A 22484-nucleotide genomic window follows, 5' to 3' on the forward strand; every position below is an offset into this window, starting at 1 on the left:
TGAATTGTTTCTTTCTAGCTGCTTGCAATATTTTCTCCTTGATCTTGGCCACAATGTTCCTAGGAATTTCTTTTTTTGGATCTCTTTCAGGAGGTGATCAGTGGATTCTTTCAATATTTATTTTGCCCCCTGTTTCTAGAATATCAGGGCAGTGTTCCTTGATAATTTCATGAAAGATGATGTCTAGACTCTTTTTTTTTGATCATGGCTTTCAGGTAGTCCCATAATTTTTAAATTGTCTCTCCTGGGTCTATTTTATAAGTCAGTTGTTTTTCCAATGACATATTTCACATTCTCTTCCATTTTTTCATTCTTTTGGTTTTGTTTTGTGATTTCTTGGTTTCTTATAAGGTCATTAGCCTCCATCTGTTCCATTCTAATTTTTAAAGAAATATTTTCTTCAGTGAGCTTTTGAACCTCCTTTTCCATTTGACTAGTTCTGCCTTTTAAAGCATTCTTCTCCTCTTTGGCTTTTCGGACCTCTTTCGCCAGTTGAGTTAGCCTATTTTTAAAGGTGTTATTTTCTTTGGGATTTTTTTGGGTCTCCTTTAGCAAGGTGTTGACCCACTTTTCATGATTTTCTTGCATCTCTCATTTCTCTTTCCACTTTTTCCTCCATCTCTCTTACTTGATTTTCAAAATCCTTTTTGAGATCTTCCATGGCCTGAGACCATTGAATATTTATTTTGGATGTTTGGGATACAGAAGCCTTACTTTTATGTCTTTCCCTGATGGTAACCATTGTTCTTCCTCATCTGAAAGGATGGGAGAAGCTATCTGTTCACCAAGAAAGTAAACTTCTATAGTCTTATTTTTTTCCCCTTTTTTGGGCATTTTCCCAACCAGTCACTTGACCTTTGGGTCCTTTGTCAAGAGTAGGGTATACTCTGGGGACCTGTAAGATCTCAGTTCCTCCAAGGTGGCACAATCAAGCGTGTACACTGGTCTGGGAGCAGAAAGAGATTTTTGTGCCCAGAATCTTAGCAGTTTCCTCTTCACAACCACCTGGACTCCAGTTCCACCAAGCCAGAACTGAGGGCTGAGATTCAGATAAGCTGCAGGGGCAGGGTCACCATTCAATGTGAGATAAAGATCAGCTGCTTCATGGCCTCTACACAGGGCTGAGGTAAGAATCAGCTGCTCAGTGCCCCCTGGGGTTTTATGATCCAACAATGGATGCAGGCTGCTGTAGGGGCTGCTGTGGGAACTGCTGCTGCCTGCCAGATGGGACCTCTGCACGAGTCTGAGGCTGGAGCTATGGGAAGGCCCTTCTCCCTTCTCAGGTAGCTGAAAAAACCCTGTCACTGACCTTTGGTGCCTGTGGATTGAGGGCTCTAGGAAAGGCTGCTACTGTGACTGGAGATTCCGCCTTTGAGGCCTTCTGGTATCCTCCTCCCAGAGACGCTGCGTGGCCAAAGCTGGGCTGGGCTCTGCTCCACATCTGGTGCCACAGACATTTCCCTTTGACCTTTCAGGTCACCTTGGGCTGGAAATCTCCTCCACTCTATTCTTCACTTCTGCTGCTCTAGAATTTGTTGAGAGTCTTTCTTTACAGGTATTTTATGGGCTGTGGGAGGAGAGCTAGCATATGTGTGTCTTTCTACTCCACTATCTTGGCTCTGCTGCCCCCACAGTTTGCTTTTCATGAAGTCATGTTAATTCCAGCTGCATAAGTTAATGTTTTATGCACTTGTAGATCCTCATAAATTGATGGTTTAATTATTTATTCAAATATCATTCCAAGTATAATGTTAATACCTCTGTCCTTACTCTCCCCATTTTCCTTTTTCAATTCTATTTATCATTGATGGCCCAACTCAGGCTCCATATTCTTTGACCAGATCTCTCTGTTCTTTCCAGTTCATCATGATCTCCATTATCTCTCCTTTTCTGATCCCCAAAGATATTCATTTCCCATAATAATACTAGCTACCATTTATATAGCACTTACTATGTGCCATGTATTGTGTTACCATTACCTCATTTGATTCTCACTACAAGACTGTGAGATAGGTGCTGCTATCACTCCCAATTTATAGATAAGAAAACTGAGGTAGGCAGAAGTTAAGAGACTTATCCAGGGTCACACAGTTAATAAATATAGGAGGCCAAATTTGAACTCAGGTCTTCCTGATTCCAGGTCTAGCACTCTATCCACTGCTCTACCTAGTTGCCATATTTCCCATTGGATCCTTCAGAGAGACTTCTTTGTATTTGTAATTATCTTTTCACATCTCCCTAACTGAAGAGTAAGATATTTTAGAAGATCAAATGACCATCCACAGATAACTGGAAGAGATCTCAGTGGTTATCTTGTTGAATATTTTCATGTCTTATGGAAATTCATATCTGTATCTCTTATAATTCTTGAATACTTCCTTGCTTTCAACAAAATATATTACCTGATTGATAGTAATTAAAACTCTGTTCTGTCCTCTCCTTATTCCCCATATCCACTTTTGCACCACTGAGGGCAATACTGCAGCAAATGTTTCTTGCTTTTGACTTAGGTTTTCCTAGTTGGTTGGTGACTTGCTTCCTAGGCCCTGAAATGCTCATTCAATTGGCATTATAGTCAACCAAGTCATTGACTGAAGAAAGCAGGTTCTTAATAAGGGTGAACATAAAGAAATGCTGGCTCTTGTTATTATCTGCCCAATTTCTATATAGAGAATAGAGAGATGGGCTCTGAAGAATGGGGGATGTGAAGTCACTGAGTTCCACCCCCAGCTTGTGCTTCTGTCATTCCCTAGTTTCAATATGGCAGGCTGAAGGATGGAAGTATGTTACCTTCAAAGTCTTAAGTAGTGTTAACAGTACTATTTTTGCTATGCTGAGATATTAAAAGGAATAGGAAAGAGGGTTAAAGGAAGTATTTCTCAGAAAAAAAGAAAGATTTCTCTTAAACAAAAAAGGAGAGGGAAAAGTGAGACAAGTACAGGGGAAAATAAAGAAATTATGAAGTTAAAAAAGGAGGAGGAAAAGTAAAGGGTACAAGGGGGTAGGAAATTGAGGGAAAATGTGGAAGACAATGAGGAGAAAAGGAAAACATAAGCAGAACCAGAAAGAAAAGAAATGTGTGTACGCATTTCAATGTTTTGAAATTTAAAAAGAAAGTAAGAGAAATGTAAAGATAAAAAAGAAGATAAAGGAAGTCAAGGAGAAGTGAGATAAATGAGATGACATCACAGACTTCCAAAGGGGAGCACTGACCAGACTTTCTTTTTCATTCTCTACTAGGCCCCACAGCACAGCATCCTCCACATATTAGGTGCCCAATAAATATTGGTTGAATTAATTAAAGAAACCATTTAGGAAAATATGTGCAGATTGTATAAGAAGAAGTTGGGAACATAAGATGGAAGGTGCATTAGAGAAAAAGGGATTTATGTGGTAGTAGAAATGGCCCCCTAAAGATTATCAGGGCAAATCACACTGGTTCATCTCCTAACCATTTTTCTTTACAAAGCTGAAATAAAAATTAAATGGTACTTAAGGACAGCCTTGAATGGGAAAAGAAGGTAAAAAAAACCCATAAAACATACCAAAACAGACATTGTACAAGCTGAAGAATATGTGTCTGAATCCATAGGTCTGAGGTGGGTTCTGAGTGGAACTAGAAATTATATCTCAGTGAGTAGTATTTATTCATTACATTTATTCTGTGGGTGCTTATCAGGGTGTCACTATATCACCCAACTGTGTCTTCCTCACATGATTCCCTCCCTACCAGAAAGGAACAAAGTAAAAAACCTCACAGACAACCCAGTCTCCTCTAGTCCCCTACTCTCACTCCACCTCCCTTCCTCTATCTCCAGAGACTGAAGTGAGATAGGGAAATGGGAGAGGAAGTGGGTTGCTTCTGGGACCAGTCTCTGCTAGAGAACCACACCTACAGGTTACAACCAATAGAAACGAAAGTCAGACTCAAAGTCTGAAGGGCAAACAGAAAAAAAGCAAACAATATCAGTATTAGTTATATGTTGTTATGATCTCCCCCAGGAGAATGCAAACTTCTTGAGAGTAGGAATTGCTTTATTCTTTGCATCAGTATCACTAGTTAGTCAAGAAGCATTTATTAAATGTCTACTCTACACCAGACATTGTGTTAAATGCTGGAATACAAAGAAAGGCAAAAGACAGTCCTTGCTCTCAAGGAGCTTATAGTTGAATGTCCTCAGTAGTGCTGTACGCAGCACCTAGCACAGAGTAGATGCTTAATAGATGTTTGCTTGATTTCTCATTGAAGAAATATGGGAGGGTAATTCCACTTGTTTTCAGGTTAGGGTAGAGACTAGGATAAGCGTACATTTGTGCTTCATGTTTTTCTTAATACCAGCCACATCTCTTCCCCTATGGCTGCCTATCTGAATCACTGCACATGTACTGACAGAGAGGGTTCAGGAACTGGTATGAAATGGCAGCGCAGAGAGATGTCCCAACTCCTTTCATTTCTTCGAAGAAAGTCAGGGAATCATAGAATATCAGCTTTGAAGGTGATCCCAGACAACATTAAAGATAACCACCATCTAAACAGGAATCCCTGACGAATGGTCATACAGCCTACACTTGAAGATCTTCAGCAATATGGAACTCACTGTTTCTCCAGATAGCTCATTTCACTTTGGGACAGGTGGTCTTTTGAGGGAGCTGAAGGGAAATTTCTTAAGAGTGAATGTGTTTGGGCTTATAGGTAAAAAACACCTAACTCATGTTTTAAGAAAATCCAAGAAGCCCTTTAATTTTGATCTTGGGGAGCATATTTAGCAGATGAAGTCTGAACTAGAAAAGGACATGTCTAAAGCTGGATGATCATTTGACAATCTTTGTAGCCCTGGAATTTTCTTCCCTCTATCTCCAGAAGTATTTGCAGACTGACTTGGAAATGGCTTAGGAATGGGGAAATAGCAATTGGAAAAGAAATAAGCAGAGGAAAGACCCTTCTTTCACAATTCCCTTATGGCCAGTCGGATCACAGGAGTTACTCTGGGAAGCACTTTAAAGATGGTTTAATGACACCTTTTATTTTAACAGAGAAGGAGACCAAGGATCAAGGTCACAAAAAAGATAAATAGAAGAGCCAGAATTCAAACCTAAGTCCTTTGACATCAAATCCATTATTCTTTCTACAATAATTAAACCATGCACTAAGTCTGCTTGCTAACTATCGCCATATCCCTGTCTTAGAAGATAGTCAAAAAGTTATTTAGTGTAAGAAAAGAAAAATAAAAATTTCCAGCAAGAAAAATAAAAATGTTGAAAAGTTTTATATTTTCAGTGTTTAGGTAACAAATAATGAAATTGGTATGCAAAACCAGAGAATAAATCACTTTTTACCTACTACTTTTTGCAGTTTTTAGGACACATTTTCTGTACCAGATTTTTAGAAGCAAGACTGCACATCCAGAGTGAAACATCTTGTAGATAAAAACAGCTCCAACACCCTGTAGAAATCTATCTCTCTTCTTATGCCTTGTGCACTGGGCATTGCCAACTTTAACTGAATAGTAAAGTGGATTTAAACTTGGGGAACGTATTCTGCACTCCACTTCAAATTTATTAACTGACATTTTATTGCTTTTTTTTACACAGGTGCTTTTTTACACCAGAAGAATTTTTTTCCCCTTTACTGATGCTGTTACTTGTAAATGTAGAGCCACTTGATAAGAACAGGCAAGAAAAAAAGCACTTATAAGCTGTTGATAGATTCCCTCTTTATCCACGGTAACTCTGAAGTTGAATTGATTGAGAGATTGATAATTTTAGATTTATTTCTTTGACCTTTTTTCCTTATTGTCACAAGTAAAATTTAAAGAACTCCTTAAAATATTTGTCTGTGGAGAGGGGATGAACAGGGGTGATTCCATGGATGCTCTGGATACATGGGGTTGGACGTGCACTCTGACTCAGTATTGAAGGGCTAAAATTCTGAGATGACGAGATAATACAGCAATCCTTCACTGAGGCACCAGGTCAGAGGTGTTTAGTTACTGAATCAGGAAGAGCCATGTACTCCGTAGTATCGAAGTGGAAGAGGCAGTATCCAGTCTTTTTGTTGCAACCTCTTTGGTGAGAAACAGCTAAATGCCAACTCTTCTTTTGCTTTCCAGTCAGGGATAAAAGATTTCTCTCTCCTCCAAGCCAGGAAGTTCAAAGATTTGGCTTTTTCTATGTCATGCTATAACTACAAAAGACTAATGGAGACAGGGAGGTATAGTGTGTAGATGTCTAGACTTGGAGTCAAGAAGACTTAGCTTCACATCCTCTTTTTGATACACTGTAGTCATGGACCAGTCCCTTAATGTACCTGTGAATCAGTTTCTTCATCCACAATATAGAATATTTATAATAAATCTCTGATTCATAAAGTAATCTGAAGGCTCAGATGAGGTAAGGAGTCTAAATATTTAAAGTGCTATATAAATGCCACTTTGCATGGTAAAAGGAAGACTTTCTTGGCTTGATCCTTTGGGGGGATTGTAAAGTCAGTTGCATACTCGAAATCATTTACCTTCTGTCCCGTGACTCTGTCCCTATATGGAAACCCATTAATTTACTTCAGCTTTATATCTTTTTCTTTAATGCTCCCATTAAAGAATTACTTACATCCTTTGAAACATTTTGGCTGGTTGGAACCCTTCAACTTTTACATAATATGCCTTGTAAAAGTGTTTGTATCCCTTGAGGCTTATTAGGGCTACAGATGCTGGTCATTATAGTTATTTAATTTCTTAATTATCTTGCCCATTTTATTAAGGACTCTTGTAGTTTACGATACTTAAGCAGCTGGGTTAATGAGGTGTTTGGCTCTCTGAAATGATTGTTTTTATAAAGAGATATACCTTTACCCCAGAAAGGGTTTATTTCTAGACTCCAGGTTTTCTCCTTAGGGTAAGAAATGTAGTGACAGAGGAAAGCTGAAAATGGGCCTTTACTAGCATGCTAAAGTAGAGACCTGAAGTAATTTGGGATAGCTCAGCCCAAATTGGCCTTTTGCTTGAAATAGACGAAGAAACGTCCTGTTTCATTGCTCAGTTTAACTGGGAGATGCATCACAGTAGGGGAACTACAATGTCCAGGTACCAGTAGAACCCAGGCCAAGTCAAAAAGTGGACCTGGAGTTAGTCTCAGCCACGTCTAAGCTCTTCTTCTCTGGAGAAGTCTCAATGCCTCTGCTTCTATTATCATCAAAACTTCTGCCTTTTCTCCTCCAAAGTCCTGTACTTCCTACATACCAGTATGGAGGGTAAGAACTTTAATCAGATAAACCCATTCTGACTGATATATTAGCTAACCAACGGGCTACCAAGGAGTCTTAATCTAGAATCAAATTCTCTCTAAAGTAACAATGAATAGATTTCAAGGAATCCAAGAATTTGTTTTTAAAGGTTTTGATAAATGTATTTCAATATAAGTTTATTTCCCTTGTAATTGGCGTATTTTATTTTATTAACTTAAAAATGTTATTTTGAGAACAGGTCCATAACGTTACCAGACTGCCCAGGGGACCCACAACACAGAAGACAACTCCTACTCTAGAGTAATTTATTACCTCAGCCCTTAAGCATTGATAACTGAAGCTAAACCAGCGTTTTGAGGACAGAGGAACTTTAGTTACCCTTAAATCATAGCTGAAGAATGTCTGCCTTTCTGGCTCATATTAATTCTATAACAGAAATACATATATACATAAACCTCAGGAAGAATCATTGTTCTTCTGCCCTACCATTTCCTAATTTCCCTTCCCTATTCCTTGTTTCTTCCTCCTTCATAAATACTCCTTCTAGGGCAGAGCTCCCCAACCTGGATGCTTGCCATGGGGTAAGGGAATATTTATTATATATCTATATTATCTGATAGAAGTGAGTGAATAAAAAAAAAAACAAACTTCTATTAAGTGCTTACTCTGTGCCAGACATAGTGTTAAGTGCTGAGGATACAAGCGAGGCAGTCCCTGCCCTCAAGGAACTTATATTCAAATAGGGGAAGATAAAATATATGGGGAGCTACAGTTAGGAAGGGGCAGGGTAGCCAGCTGACTATATTCAAGCAACCACAAGGTTTGGAGCTAACTAGATGAAGGGGATGAAGAGGAACTCATTTACCACAGCCCAGGGCCCTGAGGCAGCACTGTGAATTTAGTTAAGTAGTGGAAAGTCAGAGCACAAGCTGAAGGGTTCTGGGAAACCTTATGACATCCTGGTTCTGAGAATATAGGTTAAAGAATTGTGTATTAGATAAATTGATAAATACGTAATAACTTTATGATTAAAAAAGTTATTTACCAAATACAATTTTCTTTTTTGGCAAATTAATTAATTTTAGTTTATTTCTTATTTGTAGAAAAATGGTAAACTCAAGAACTTATTTCCTGTTATATTGAATAGGGAATATGAGAAGGTTTTGTGGAAAAAGCCAAGAAATATGGGGACTAAAAAAGGTTGAGAACCCCTGTTCTAGTGCTAGTATTTTCCAAAGTTTACTCTTCTTTATGGTGAAGTAGTCCAAAAAGAAAGGAAACCAAATCTTCAAGACCCCAAGTTCAGTACAGTGATTGCCCTTTCAAGAAGGAGATATAGACACACAGAGAAATAAAGACAGACACACAGAGACAGAGACAGACAGACAGAAAGGCAAGTTGAGTGTCCTATAGACACAGTGTTTTAGAGGAATCATCTTGGGTTCGTTGTAAACTTGCAAGATCATGAACTTGACTTTATTGGAGACATCCAGATGCATTCAGGCTTTAAGTGGAATGATTTGGGCAAATTCCCAGAATTTAGAAGTTAAAATAGAGATTTTCTCAATTTACTCAAGAGATAGCTTTTCTGCCTCTGAAATACCCATGAGTCCATGCCAGGGCACTTTCAATATGAGGGACCATATTCCTAGTACAAGGGACCTGGAAAATAGAGATGATTGCTAGATTCAGAGTAAAGAATGAGAATAAAGGGAATTGAATAGTCTTGTGGGATATTTTAGTCCAGGCCATGACAGTAGAACAAGCATAGGACAAGGAATCTGAAGATCCAGATTTTCATACCAGGTTTGCCAGATATTTACTTTGTGGCCTTGGGCAAATCAATTTCCCTCTATGAGTCTCTGTTTTAAAAACTGTAAAATTTTGGGGTTAAACTAGATGGTTTCAGCATTAAAATTCTATATGGAGTGTCCCCAAAGTATTTTAAAACTGCACTAAGTCTTTTGGGGCTCCTTGTACTTGTATGGTAGAGTTTAGAGTATCATCCAATGCATGTAGCATATATCTTTGGTCAAGTCCTCAAATAAATCAAAACTGTGAGTTGAAGAATAAAGCATCTTTAATAGAGATAATAGGGAAGCAAACCTGCTACCCTGAGGGGTGTTCAGTGAATTTCCCAATCAAGGAGACCCATGAAAAGTTTTTGTAATTTTAGAAGGAAAGAAGGAGGAGACAGGTGAAGTAACAAGACCTGGTCATGAGACCCCAGTGAGCCTTGGCAATCTGGGCAAGGATAGCCACTGCATTCTGACTGATTTGCCCTAAATGCTGTTGCAGTTTAAACTCTACCCACCCAGGGATGCCAACACTGTTGTGGTTAAATGATGTGATATGATGGAACCATCTCAAAGAATTCAGAGTCAGATCACCTCTCATCCAAGTATAGGCATTTATTGAGACTGATGCCTCTCATGAATTGGGCTAAGTTTCAAGAGAAACCAGAAACTTTAGAGAAGTCAAAATGGACTTTTATGGGGTACAGATGCAATTACATAACAGAAATTATGAATATTAAAATGGCAAAAAGGGTTTGTTAAGGGATTAGATAATAGGGAAGGGGTTCCATCTATGCTTCAGTGGTTAAACATTCTGGTCATGCTGCCTTCCAATTGACTAGCTATTGTGGTCCTGTCTGGTCAAGATGAATAGTTAGGTATTACAGTCCTGTCTTTGGTTAAATGGATGATGCAATTGTAGTTGAGCACAAGAACACACCTCTTCAAATATATGAATTGGATCTGAGGGCAGTGGCTATATTGAGTCTGGGGGCCTGAGGTTTGATAAAAGCCAGATTGTGTGGTTAAATCAGGATTTGCCTGCTATTCAGTGGGGTCCATAGGGAAGTTAGAATGTTGGGGCTGGGGGCAGCTTTATTAGAATTCTATTAATGCCATGAATCCTAATGGAAAGAGAAAGCTATGATTCAACTTGAGTTGGGGTCCCCACAAGACAACATCTCTGGATGGGGATGATCTGCAGTGTAGTTCAGCTCTTAAGAGTAAGAATGTACAAACATTACTACAATTTTGACATTGTCATGTTGACTAAGAGGTTTAGGCAATCCATGTAACAATCAGTGTTAACAATTATCTGTCACCACATTAGCAATTATATTAACAGTTTTGTTATTTTCTACTGATTATTATATTTACATTCACCAGGTGCCATTAATGTCTCATTGGTTGCATTTGTGTAAATCCTTTAATATACCTGTACTACAATGAGATGGTGAAGGATGTGCAGTATTTAGGGTTTGGAGAGGTGGGCTCTGAGTCCAAGAAAGCGACTTACCTGAGACTCAGTTTCCTCACTTATAAAATGGGGATAATGATATTAACACCATCTATATGAAAGGATCTTATGGAGGAAGGATGTCATCAGTGTGAGCTGTTGGTATTCTCCTCTGTCTTCTCCTTCCTGACTTCATCATTATTACTTGTAGCTTGCAGCTTCCTATATACTATCCACAATGTCTTTTTCTTGACTCTGCCTCCAAAATGTATATTTTTCTTCCCTAGTTCACCTTAGCTTCAGCAATGAATATTTTATTGGTCTTATTTAATCTTTGCATTTTAAAGATTAATGTGAGAATCTGTTGAAACACCATTAGCAGAGGAAAAGAAATAACCATGATTTATGCAGGAGGGTCTCTAGCATTTCATACCGGGTTTGACCTTCCCAGCAGATAGAAGCTTAGTTATATAATGGACTGCTGTTGGGACTGACCCAAGGTAGGTCAAGCCCCAAGCACGTTCAACATTTAACGTGCAATAAGAACTTGTGGACCACTAAACACAATTAAAACCAGCCCTACTAAATAAGAACTAAAATATTCAATTTAGAAGGATATAAGATTACAGGAATATCACTTAGTTCATCCCAGAAAACTAACAGCAAAAACCAAAATAAACAAAACAAAACAAAAGCAAAAAATCAAGAAAGCATTTTCCCTGAGGAGTGCAAGGGAGACAGAAGGAACCTGCTGACTTCAACTCCTCCTGGGCTGGATCAAGGAAGATCAGAGATCAAGGAAGCAAAATGGCATCCTTGATCCCCTAAAGGACAATACTCACCTATAAAATATAAGTTTTTAAAATAATGATTTCTAGCTAGAAGCTAAGAATAATTTAATTTTAGTTGACTTTGGAAAACACTCATGAAAGCAGAATTTTAAAATCTAAGATTGGAAAGGATCTTTGAGGTCATCTGATCCAACTCACACTTGAACAAAGATCCCTTCTCCGGTGTCCCTGTCCTACAGTGACTTTAAGATCTCCAGTTCAGTGGATTATGCTACTTCTCAAGGCAGCCAATTCCACTTCAGGATACTTTTGTGTATTATTAGGATGCTTTCTGGACCATCCAGTCTGAATTTGCCTCTCTGAAACGTTTACCTGTTTATACCAATTTTGCTCTCTGGCAGTTATGTAGGTTCAAATTAAGGAAGTAGTAAGAGTATTTTATAAAGTTTTTTTTTTTTTATAAAGCACTTCTCTTCCCAATTTCTTTTCTCCTGATTACTAGTGATGATGCAATCTATGTCTGCATGATGGAAATGCTATAAAGTGTTTCATTCTCCTATAGATGGCCCAGTACTTTTTCTTGTTGCAACCTTTGCCCTTTTTGTGTTGCTCTAAAGGATAAGGCAAGGCGTCTGTCATAGCCTGAGAACCACCCATGCCTGAGCCCCATTCATCAGAGTTTGCTTAGCTCCTGCTCTGTGCTGAACAAGGTTATGAACGTAAGGGAGAAAGAAGGTGAGTGTTGATAAGAAAGCCTTGGTGGCCTTGTCATCCATCAGCCTTGTTGTTGGACCATGCCATTACACACAGGGTCAGATTAAGTCCTTGGTGCTACTGAATGTATGTAAATGACATATTGGTCATTATTCTTGAAATCTTGTGCTTGGTGTCACACAAGACCAGGAACAGCCTATTACCTTTGTCTCCCCAATAGGATTGATGTTCTACTGCAGCATTCCTTCTACAAGCATTGGGTAATTTAAACAAATCATTTTCAGATTTTCAATTTAAATATTACATACCTTCAAAGCAGTTAACTCTAGAAAACCACTGAAAATCAAATTATGCCAGGATCAACTCAACGCATCATTGAACATCAAAGACAGTGTCCAAACATAGCACAGTGATTCTCAAGAGTATAAAAGTTCCAGAACATTTATTTCATATTCCTAGTAACCTCTGTGGCAGGTGGTGTTTTCAGATGTACATGGCCAAGGTGAATTGAATTAGCACAATGGGCTGGTTTTAAGACTTTTGATCTTATTCCTCATTTTTTATCCTTTTCTCTTGGGGACTGCTGGCAGACAGAAGAAAATTAAAAGCTGATAAATTTTGATAGTGTAAAATTTAAAAGTTTCTCCCAATTTAATGTCAAACAAGGGATCTGCTGATGTTTCTAGACATGGATACTAATGGCTTCCTCTTATCCCCTCAACCCTTTATTTTCTATGTGTTTTGCATAAACTTATGTGTGTCTAGATTGTTTTTCCATGATGGCAGATGAACTCTTTGAGGCCAAAGACTGTTTCATTTTTGATTTTGTATCCCCAGGACTACCCAGCACAAGGCCTGGTATATAGCAGGCATATCATACAAGCTTATTAATTGATGAAAGATATTCTAGTCATAGGTGAAGCACCTAACAAGTAAGATAAATGAAATTTGTCTCTGCTCTTGGTTTCATAAATGGAACAAATCCAGATCAGAAGTGATTTATCTTTTTAGAGCGAAAGTCTCCTCATCTTGAGGAGTTCTGGTAAAACTGAAAATCAAGGTGGTTAGTGTAGGAGGAATTTTTTTTATGACAAGGGCACCAATAAATCTTAGACCTGAATTATGACATTTCTAAATCTTTTTTTACTTAGGTAGAAATAAACAGCTTTCAAACCACTGAGCTTTTTATTTAGGTTTATTCAAAACCACTAAACAATAGAGCAAATCTTTCATTTAAATTCTATGTTTTCTCACCTCCATCTGCGCAGAAGTCTGCAACTAAGTCTTACTCTGTCTTCAAAGCTCCAATACATTATTAGATTTCCTGAAGTGAGTTTGCTATAACAAACTCTGGATTTTTTGCAGAAAAAGTCTAGAACAAGTACTTTTGATAAATAACAAAATACTCTTACTGTAATCACTCAAACCTTATTTTTAAAATTAAATATGAATATGATTATACTGGACAAAAGTAGTAGAATGAGTAGTGGGAATAAACTGCCTGGTAGGAACTTCAATAAAACTAGTGAAAGATGGAGTTTTATTAATTAATTCATCTATTAGCATAGTAATAGATGATATAGAGAGTACTTTTACAACCTACTCCATGGGTCATTGCTCCTATTTCTTTTACAGGAAAACTAAGGACCCCCCCCCTATTTTTTCTACTAAAGATCATTGGTTAATAGGGGGAAAATAGATAATTGAGGGATATAGACAATTTGAAAATCCACTTAATTTAGTTTTCTTTCTTTTGATATAAAATACTCAATTCACCTTTTTTTTAAAGTTAAGAACAGGACATGTAAAACCTTATTTCTAAAGATGCACTAAGTCATAAAATATATACTTCAGTTCTATATTAAGGGAGAGAGACAGAGAGGGAGATATGGTGAGCACAGTGAGAGGAGAACAGAACAGAGGAAGCAGAGGAAGGAAAGGAGAAAGGTTGAGGAAATAGGAAAGAGAGGAAATTTACAAAAGAAGAGGCAGAAAGAGACAGTGTATGCTAAGCCTTGCTGGGTAAATTCCTTTCACTCCAGGGTGTTATTTTGCTGAAATGAATCAAGAATATAGCCTTGCTTTGCCCTGATTCCATTCAGAGAACTCAAAATAAGGAGAACTGAAACAGTGCCTTGATCTGGCTGCTTATGACAAAGGGAAAATGGAGATGTCAATTATTCATAGAGAAAGTGCTACAACAATTTAAAGAAAACCATAGGCTCCACATTCCGTGTAATCTTCAAGGGTAAAATTCTGGCTTTAATTGTGAGTACAAGAGGTAGTTCTGCAGGAACCTTTGCAGAGAAGGCCATTTAAATGAATGAGGAACACAGGTATTAATCATGCGCTTTTATCAGACTGAGAAAAAAACAGATCAACAGTACCTGCTCCAATTACATAGTAGTTTGGGAGAAATGATTGGAGATTACCCCTGGTGAAGGACCAGAAAGAATAAAGGATGAAATCATATGTTAGTAATTCACATGATGATGAAAATTTAGGCATGGGTGGCAGTGTGAGTTTATAATTAATGCCTGAACATTTGCTGCTTTTCTGAAGGTCTTGAGAAGTTCCTAATGTCACTTGTTAAGAGGCTTATAACACAGACATTTTACATAGTATGAGAACAATATATGTATAACCTGTGGTTGTGACCCAACAATTTTAGCTGCTGGGGTCTGAGAGGGAGTTGTATTCTCATTCTACTTCCTTCACTAATTGGTATGACCTTGAATGAATTATGTAACTTGGGTGAGGCTCAGTTTTATAGTCTGTCAAATATAGGTGACAATGTTTGCCCTGCCTGATGGAAGCTGTGACTGTCATGGCAGATAATATACAGGATGGTAATTTGAAAAGAATAAAATATTATACTTTAGAAATCCCAAAATGAAGGTATCAATGTATCAATAGTAGATTTTACTTTTGACTGGTGTGGAATGATTTTTTTTTTGTCCTGCCTAACCTACCCCTCAGCAAGAAGCCATGCTAGGAGCTGTCCAGGGGCTGAGATGGTGAGCCTGTGGATGTCTGAACAGGGGCCCAGGTAGTAAACCTTCCCCTAAGTGTGAGATTGCTGGGAAAAAATGAGGCAATTACTTGGCTGCTAGTTTTCAATCAACTTTGACCAAAAGAGCAAATGAAGTTGCTAGACACCTTGCACTCAGAAAACTGGCAAAGATGACAAAACATGGAAATTGTCAATATCAGAAAGGTGATGGGAAGGGAAGTACTCTAATAAATAATTGGCATACCTATGAACTGAATAGAAAGCAATTTCTAAGTATGCTTAAAAAATGATTAAAATATCTATACTTTTTGAGAGAACCAACTACTAGGCATATGGTCCAGAAGGTCATAGACAGTAAGGTTCCATATTATTTATAGGTTCCTAAATAAAAATAAATTTGTTGCAGTAAACTAGAAACAAAATAGGCACCATAGATTGGGGGATGGCTAATGAAATGGGACATTACTGAGCTATAAGTAACAGTGAACATGGGAATTCATAGATGCATGGGCAGGATTGCATGAACTGATGCAGAGGACAATAAAAAGAAGTAGGAAAATGATATGCATAATTATATTGAAGAATGTAAATAAAAAAATGAGAAGAATGCTATGTAATTATAATGGTCAATCTCAGCTCTAAGAGAGAGGTGAAAGCATATACCAACTTCCCTTCTTTGGAGAAGTTGGGGACAATGGATATAGAATACTGGATATGCTACTGGGTATGGTTGATATTCCATCTGGTCTTCCTAGATTATTCTTTTCTTTTCTAATCTTGGTGATGGGCAATTGAGATAGGTTATAGATTTTTATGTCAATGTGATCCCCAGTTCAATTTTACCATCAGGTCCTTTTGCCCCTTAAGTCACCACTCCTTGACCTTTGTTTGGCATGATTTATTTTTAATTGAATCATTTTTTTTCTTATTTAAAAATTATTTTGTAAGTATTCTTCTAATGAATCCTCATGCTCTAGTACCTTGTAGAGTACAACAAAAAAAGAAAAAAAAAAACCTTTAGTAGATTTTGCTTCCAAAAGGAAAAGGAAGCTGATATGTTTTCTAAGCACTCAAAAAGTGCTTAAGGTCTTTAAGAACAAAAAACAGTTGACCAACTAATTATAACCCTTAGTTATTTAAATGCTCTCTGAATCTACCTCCTCCTACTACGAGTGTCGAGTGTCGTTGTCTCAAATTCTATCTGACTTAGGGTTAGAAAGTCTTTATAACTACTATTTTTCTGCCTTAAGAGGTTGTGACTCCAACCTATTTCAGGAAACTCCTTTAAAGCAACTTTACAAAAGCTTTGTTTGAAACATCACAGGTTTCCTTCCATATTCCACCTCTATCACCCATACAAAGTATTTCAAAACAAAGAAGGCAAGAATAAACTAAATCATTGACCTCCATTTCAATTCGTTTTTCTAAATTTTTGTCTTTGTTAAGCATATATGGCTTGCACAATCCACCCAGGATCTGAACCACCTTCTATTTTAATCATGTTCTTCAAAAAGTTTCATGTTATTTGATTTTTCAGAGGGCTACTTGGATACCAGGTCAGAATGGAACAATTAAAAAAAAATGATCACTGTAACAGAGACTGTTGCACAAAGTAAGGATTGTGGCAAGTCTATCTTAAAATCTACCCCTAATTCTTAAAGTGATTTAGTCAATTCTAGCTGTGTGATCCTGTGTAGATAGCTTAATCTCTATTTTCTTCAACTTCCTCACCTGTAAAATGAGTTTTAAGATAGCATTTACCTCACAGTGTTGTTCTGAGGATCAAATGAGATAACAATTGTAAAAGCATTTAGCATAGTGCCTGGCACATAGTAAGCACTATATAAAATGTTAGTTATTTTATGTTTGGCCAACATGGCATCATGATTTGCCCACAAAACCTCCGGTTGGCATTGTGGGATCATAACAACTTGTTCATTGAGATATTGTATTGTCATTCTACTTTCTTTTTAAGTACCCAAGTCCCTTGTTCCAATGTTGTCTGTTTGTTTTTCAGTTCTGCAGGATTCTTTAGCTATAAGTAGCAGAGCAAGTCATTCTCCAAAGTTTTCTTGTTTCTGGGCACATGCATTGACATAAAAGAAAAAGGTGAATAAGCATGCACCCTGCATAATATCCAGATAAAATGGGTACATTTTTAGATAATTACTAAATGTTTATGCCTACTGAGAATCATTACTGAGTACTGTGTCACTTCCACATATTATGGTCACACTCCTAGAATCACCTGAATTGTCAATAATTTCCTATCTGTTATTATATATATATATTTTTCCATATGTATCAACTGTCATGAATGAGAGATGACAGGTAGACACACAGTTATCAACTTGGATTTTTTTTCTTGCAATTTTTTCCCATGAGTATATGTAGATGCCATAACTACGGTTACCGTTTTTATATTAGTCTTTCCAAGAAATGCTTGCTTAGCATTAGTTACAAATAGGAGGACCTGGATCCTATCAGCATTATCCTCTTTAAAGTGTGGAACATGCCTTCTTGAATTAATCTCTATCTAATCTAACCTCTGTTAAAACAGGTAAAGAAACTCTGTAAAGTATGAGTATATAGGAATAAGTTTGTGTTTGTGTGTGTGTGTGTGTGTGTGTGTGTTTGTATACACATGCAGGAGCAGTGATTTCATGCTTTAATCTGTGTAGGGAAAGCCCTATACAAATGCAGACCTGAACCTTCTTTGCAGTTTATAGTGGTGGAGAGGTAATTCAGCACTGATTGATGAGCTGACTGGCTCCAAGTATGACAATCATGATGTGTCAGAGTTGGGACTCAAACCTAATTCTTCCAGAGTCTGAGGCTAGCTCTTTGTAGTATACTACATTGCCTCAGAAATAAATTACCATTAGATATATGCAGTTCTAGAAAATTACTTCAAGGTTTTCAGTCCAAGGAGCAGTCATGTGTGACCTGTATTCTCTATCAGTTTGAATTCTGTCTAGTCTTAAAATAATCCCCTAAATGTTACTGAATAGTAGTGGAAAACACATTTATTCAAATTACAATTCAGTCTATGATTTCATAACCCTTTTGTTGGAGACATGTTGATGTTCATGGTATGGAAAATGCAAAAATGTCATCCAAAAAAGTGATAAATTGATTCAGAAGATCATAAAGAACAACTTTAATTAAATGCAGAAATGTTACCAGAGCATTAGTCAACTCCAAAAGACACAATCTCATGAGCTGGTATCTGGGATGATATTTCGCTTTCCTATATCCTCTACCATTATTGCGGCTTATATAGATTAAAGTGATTGGAATAATCCAATCAGTTACCAAAGGTTGATTGGTTGTTGTCCTTCATTTTCTAAGAGGACCAAAATGACATTACCATGATAAAGTGAAGTTTCAGCGTATCTGACTGTGGCTGATCAGACCAATAAGAGCTCAGAATGCTCTACCACAGGTTGGGCACAGACAGTCCACATAAATATTTGGGGTGGATACTCCAAATTTGTGCATCCTATGTTTACTTTGTGCTGTCTCAATTCTGTTTTGTTCATAGAGCACAGCACCCTCTCTGATGTGGGCACACCATGCTGAGCAGTCCTGTGCCAGGGTTTCCCATGTTGCACAGTCAAATCTAAAGTTCCTGAGAGAGACCTTGAGAGTGTCCTTGTATTGCTTCTTCTGAGCACCATGTGATAGTCTGCCCCATGTGAGCTCTCCATAAAATAGTCTTTTTGGCAAGTGTGTATTTTGCATTTGAGCAATGTGGCCAGCCCATCAGAGTTGTGCTCTCTGAAGCATAGTTTTAAGAAAGAACTTGGGAGAAATTTATGTATGTTGTTGGGTTAGACCAAGTAGGCAAAGCTCTTTTGAGAAGGACGCTATTTGAAGTTATCTGAAAGACAAGGGACATTAAGATTTGTAGTTGTTATATATAAATCTGGTATTAGAGACTGAGGTTCTCTGGGAGATGACTAATAGTGGGACTCCTTTTGCCTAGACAAGCTTCTACAAGGACAAAGTCATAGCTTAAAGCAGAGGAAGTCCTAGCACAGAGTATTGGGAGACAGTGCCTTACAAGGAGACTTTTTAGAAGGAGTCACAACTGAGAGTGACATATGACACCACTAGCAAAGACCCATGGGAAAATGTGGAAGATGCTGTACATCATGCAGTATTACCAAATGCTGGATATTGTATAGACTTACTGTTGAGTCATTTCAGTCATGCCCAATTCTTTGTGACACCATTTGGAGTTTCTCTTGGCAAAGATACTGGAGTGGTTTGCCATTTCTTTCTCCAGCTCATTTTACAGATGAAGAAACTGAGGCAAACATGATTAAGTGACTTACCCAGGATTACACAGTTAGTAAATGTCTGAGGCCAGATTTGAACTCAGTTTTCCCTGACTCCAGGCCCAGCACTGTATTCACTGCATCACCTAGATGCCTTTATAGAAAAATTACAGGAGAAAACTGCCTAATTATGACTCTAAGTAGCTGAAACAGAGTTGTTCCTTAGGGTGCTATCTTTATTTTCAGATATTTCTGTGATGACTGTTTTAGTATACTTTTTTTTTAACCTTTCAACAACATTTTCCTTCATTAGCTTGTGAACTACATCATTATAAGAGCAGTATTGTATCAACACTTTCAAAGATAGAAAGTAATGATTTTCCATGATTTTGTGGATCTAGGCTATGAGCCAGAGAAATGATTTTTTTTTTTTAAACCTCCTTTGTGAATTGGGCCTCTAACACAGTGAGATTTTCTGATAATGCAACCGTGCATGGTGTCCAAATCTAGTATAAGAAGATGTTTTGCACTGCTACCAGATCCTCGTTCTTAAAGGATTATAAATCCCATTCAAATTAATTTAATATAAATGTAGGCTCCTGTGTACTCCTCTCTCCCCTGTACATTAGTGGTTTCCACTCTTTCTTGCTCATATGGCAACCATACCAATAAAAAATGTTCCGAACACTCCCCAATAATTATATATTTATTTATAAATTACTTTTTACATACTGTATTAATGTATTACATTATAACACATACAAAATAGATGTTTAAAAGGAAACGGCATCATTAAATTATTTCAATTTTTTATTAATGGTATAAAATCTTTTTGATCTCACTAAGTTACTTTTATGTTAACAATATTATTAAAACATTTTAGTGAAGGTACCAAAATTGGATATGCTTAATTATTTTTAAAAATCTCGGCTTAACACTTTATGATATAGTCATTTGAAAGTGTGATTCTAAGGTCCTTTTATTTCTGTATTTCTTTGTACTGACTTTTATTCCTGAGACACCTTACAAAGGTATGTAGAACTAGAAGGAATAAGTTCATGATTTGCTAAAAATGACAGTTATTTTTCATTTTCAGCCACCAATGATGCAAAAGTTTGTTGAAGTTTAGGCAGTGAATTTCCATCTTCCCCATGTCATTTGGTTTTTCTTGCAAACTAATCAGAAGGTGTATAATATTTTTTATGTTTTTTTAACCAGCTCAAAATCCAGTGAGATCCTCTCTTTGGAAGATTTTTTAAACAGGTAGGAAAATTCTGTTTCTAGGTTTTTAAGTGAGTGGTTAAAAATTCTGTTGCACATTTCACAATTACATCATTTGAAGGAACAATAGTTTAGTTTTTAAATGTCTTGCTAATTCTTTCTCTCATTATCTCAAGGCACAATGTATAATTAGAGTGAAGTTAATCATTCATGATAACACATATGTAAATCCATATCACAAATACTCTTGATGATGGTGAATGTATGGAGCCAAGTTCTCAGCAAATCTGACTACATCATTGTTTTTTACCCTACAGTGTGGCTGATGGAGATCTTGTCCCAGTAGCAGGATGACATTTTCTTACAGTTCACTTGGACTCATATGATCAATGCATTTTTCAATTTAAGATTTCTGTAGAGTGAGGCTGGTGACTTTGCAGGGCCTTACTTCATTTAAACCCAATTCACTTGCAAGTCATCACCTTCCTGATGTCATTGGCCTTCTTCAAAAAAGAAGGACAAGCAACAACCATCTTTGAAGGAAATTTCGTAAACTATTCCCTGATTCTTCACCTTTGCACAGACTGTCTCTATGCCTAAAATGAATTCCTTGGTCATCTCCGCCATTTTTTTTCCCCACAGTCATTGCCAGTCACTAAAGGAAGACTTTGTTGATCCCCCTAGTCGTTAGTGCTTTCTTCTTCCTCAGGTTATTCTGTATATATTAGGTATTTTACATATTGTATTCCCACAGTAGGATATATGTTTCTTAAAGGCAGGAGTTGTTTCGTTAGCACCTAGCTCAATGCTTTAAAGGCACAAAGTGGTTGTTCAATAAAGGCTCATTGGACTGGATTGAATAAGTTGGAACAAAAGGTTGGAAGTCCAGATCGATTCTAAGGATTTCATAGCTAATTTTTAGATCTAAGTTCCCTTCCCTTTCTCCTTAAGCAGACCTGAATGCTTGAATTGAATTAGGATATTATATTAGCCTTCTTAGGCTTTTGGATTTAGAATTCCCTGAGGACAATATCTCCCTGCTCAAGATCTGCCATTAGTTCCTCTGCTTTCTCTAATCTAGATGCCCATTCTAGATCAGGCATTTGCGTTCTCCTGGTCCCTCAGTTCCTGATTGGTTTACTTTTTCCATTTCTAATTTAACTCAGTTGTGGTTTTTGGGCCATCTCCATACCATCCTGCAACCTTTAGCTTTTAGCTCTATGAACAAAATGGATTTAACCTCGATCATGTTGAGCTCTCCTGTGTACTGCACCCTAACCAGCTACTTACCTTCTCTAACCCTGGTTATGGCTCTGTCCCCAGGACTGGAATGGCATGGAGTTTTGCTGACAAATGATTTAGATCATAATGTCCTTTAAAAGTCTGTGATATCAAATGGACTAAAATTGAACTCAAATTTTTGGGTGGAGTCTTTACTGCAGTAGATGGAAAAAAAGTATAAATCAACATTGTCAGGAGTCTTACTGATGATAAAATCATCAGAGCAACAAAACATAGAAAAATACCAAACTGCAAAATGACCAGGGTGATTAAAACCAGGGCTGCTATTTGCAGCCAGAGAAATCAATACTCATAAATGCAGAGGCCTTCATGCAGGGAGAGGAAATAAACAGCCCACACACCCACTGTGGACATCTGTTCAGAAAGAAGGAAGTTTACCTGCAACTAGCCCACCCAACTGGAGCTCATGCTATTTTTATGGATAGGGATGTGGAAGGTGCCTGACTTCATTCCTGGAAAATGACTACTTGCCCTGTCTGTGGGCCAAAGGGGAAGGTTGGTTTTGGTGTGTCCTGAGGAGAGTTTGTCTTCACTTTCTAATTTTTAATGTTCAGATTCATTTTCCTTTTTAATAGAACACTAACTGGGTTTCCATCCATCAGATGTCAGCAGCTAATAAATGTATTCAGTTTCTCCCTATGATAATATAGCTTTCTTGGGAAAAGAAT

The 22484-nt window shown here is 37.4% G+C and overlaps 1 long non-coding RNA gene across 6 annotated transcripts in view; it reads left to right on the plus strand.

Moving 5' to 3' along the window:
- The first annotated feature begins 1206 nt into the window (after positions 1-1206).
- Positions 1207-22484, plus strand: part of LOC140501602 (uncharacterized) — a 283831-nt gene continuing 262553 nt past the window's right edge. For 2 of the 6 annotated variants that reach the window (XR_011966264.1, XR_011966262.1), the window contains exon 1: positions 11860-12018. This is a non-coding gene — a long non-coding RNA (uncharacterized lncRNA). Of the gene's footprint in view, positions 1284-11857; positions 12019-20511; positions 20557-22484 lie in introns of those variants that run through there. The other 4 variants (XR_011966261.1, XR_011966260.1, XR_011966259.1 and 1 more) reach the window with 4 other exon arrangements.

The sequence above is a fragment of the Notamacropus eugenii genome, chromosome 4, assembly GCF_028372415.1.
Source record: "Notamacropus eugenii isolate mMacEug1 chromosome 4, mMacEug1.pri_v2, whole genome shotgun sequence".
In the NCBI taxonomy this organism is placed as follows: Eukaryota; Metazoa; Chordata; class Mammalia; order Diprotodontia; family Macropodidae; genus Notamacropus; species Notamacropus eugenii.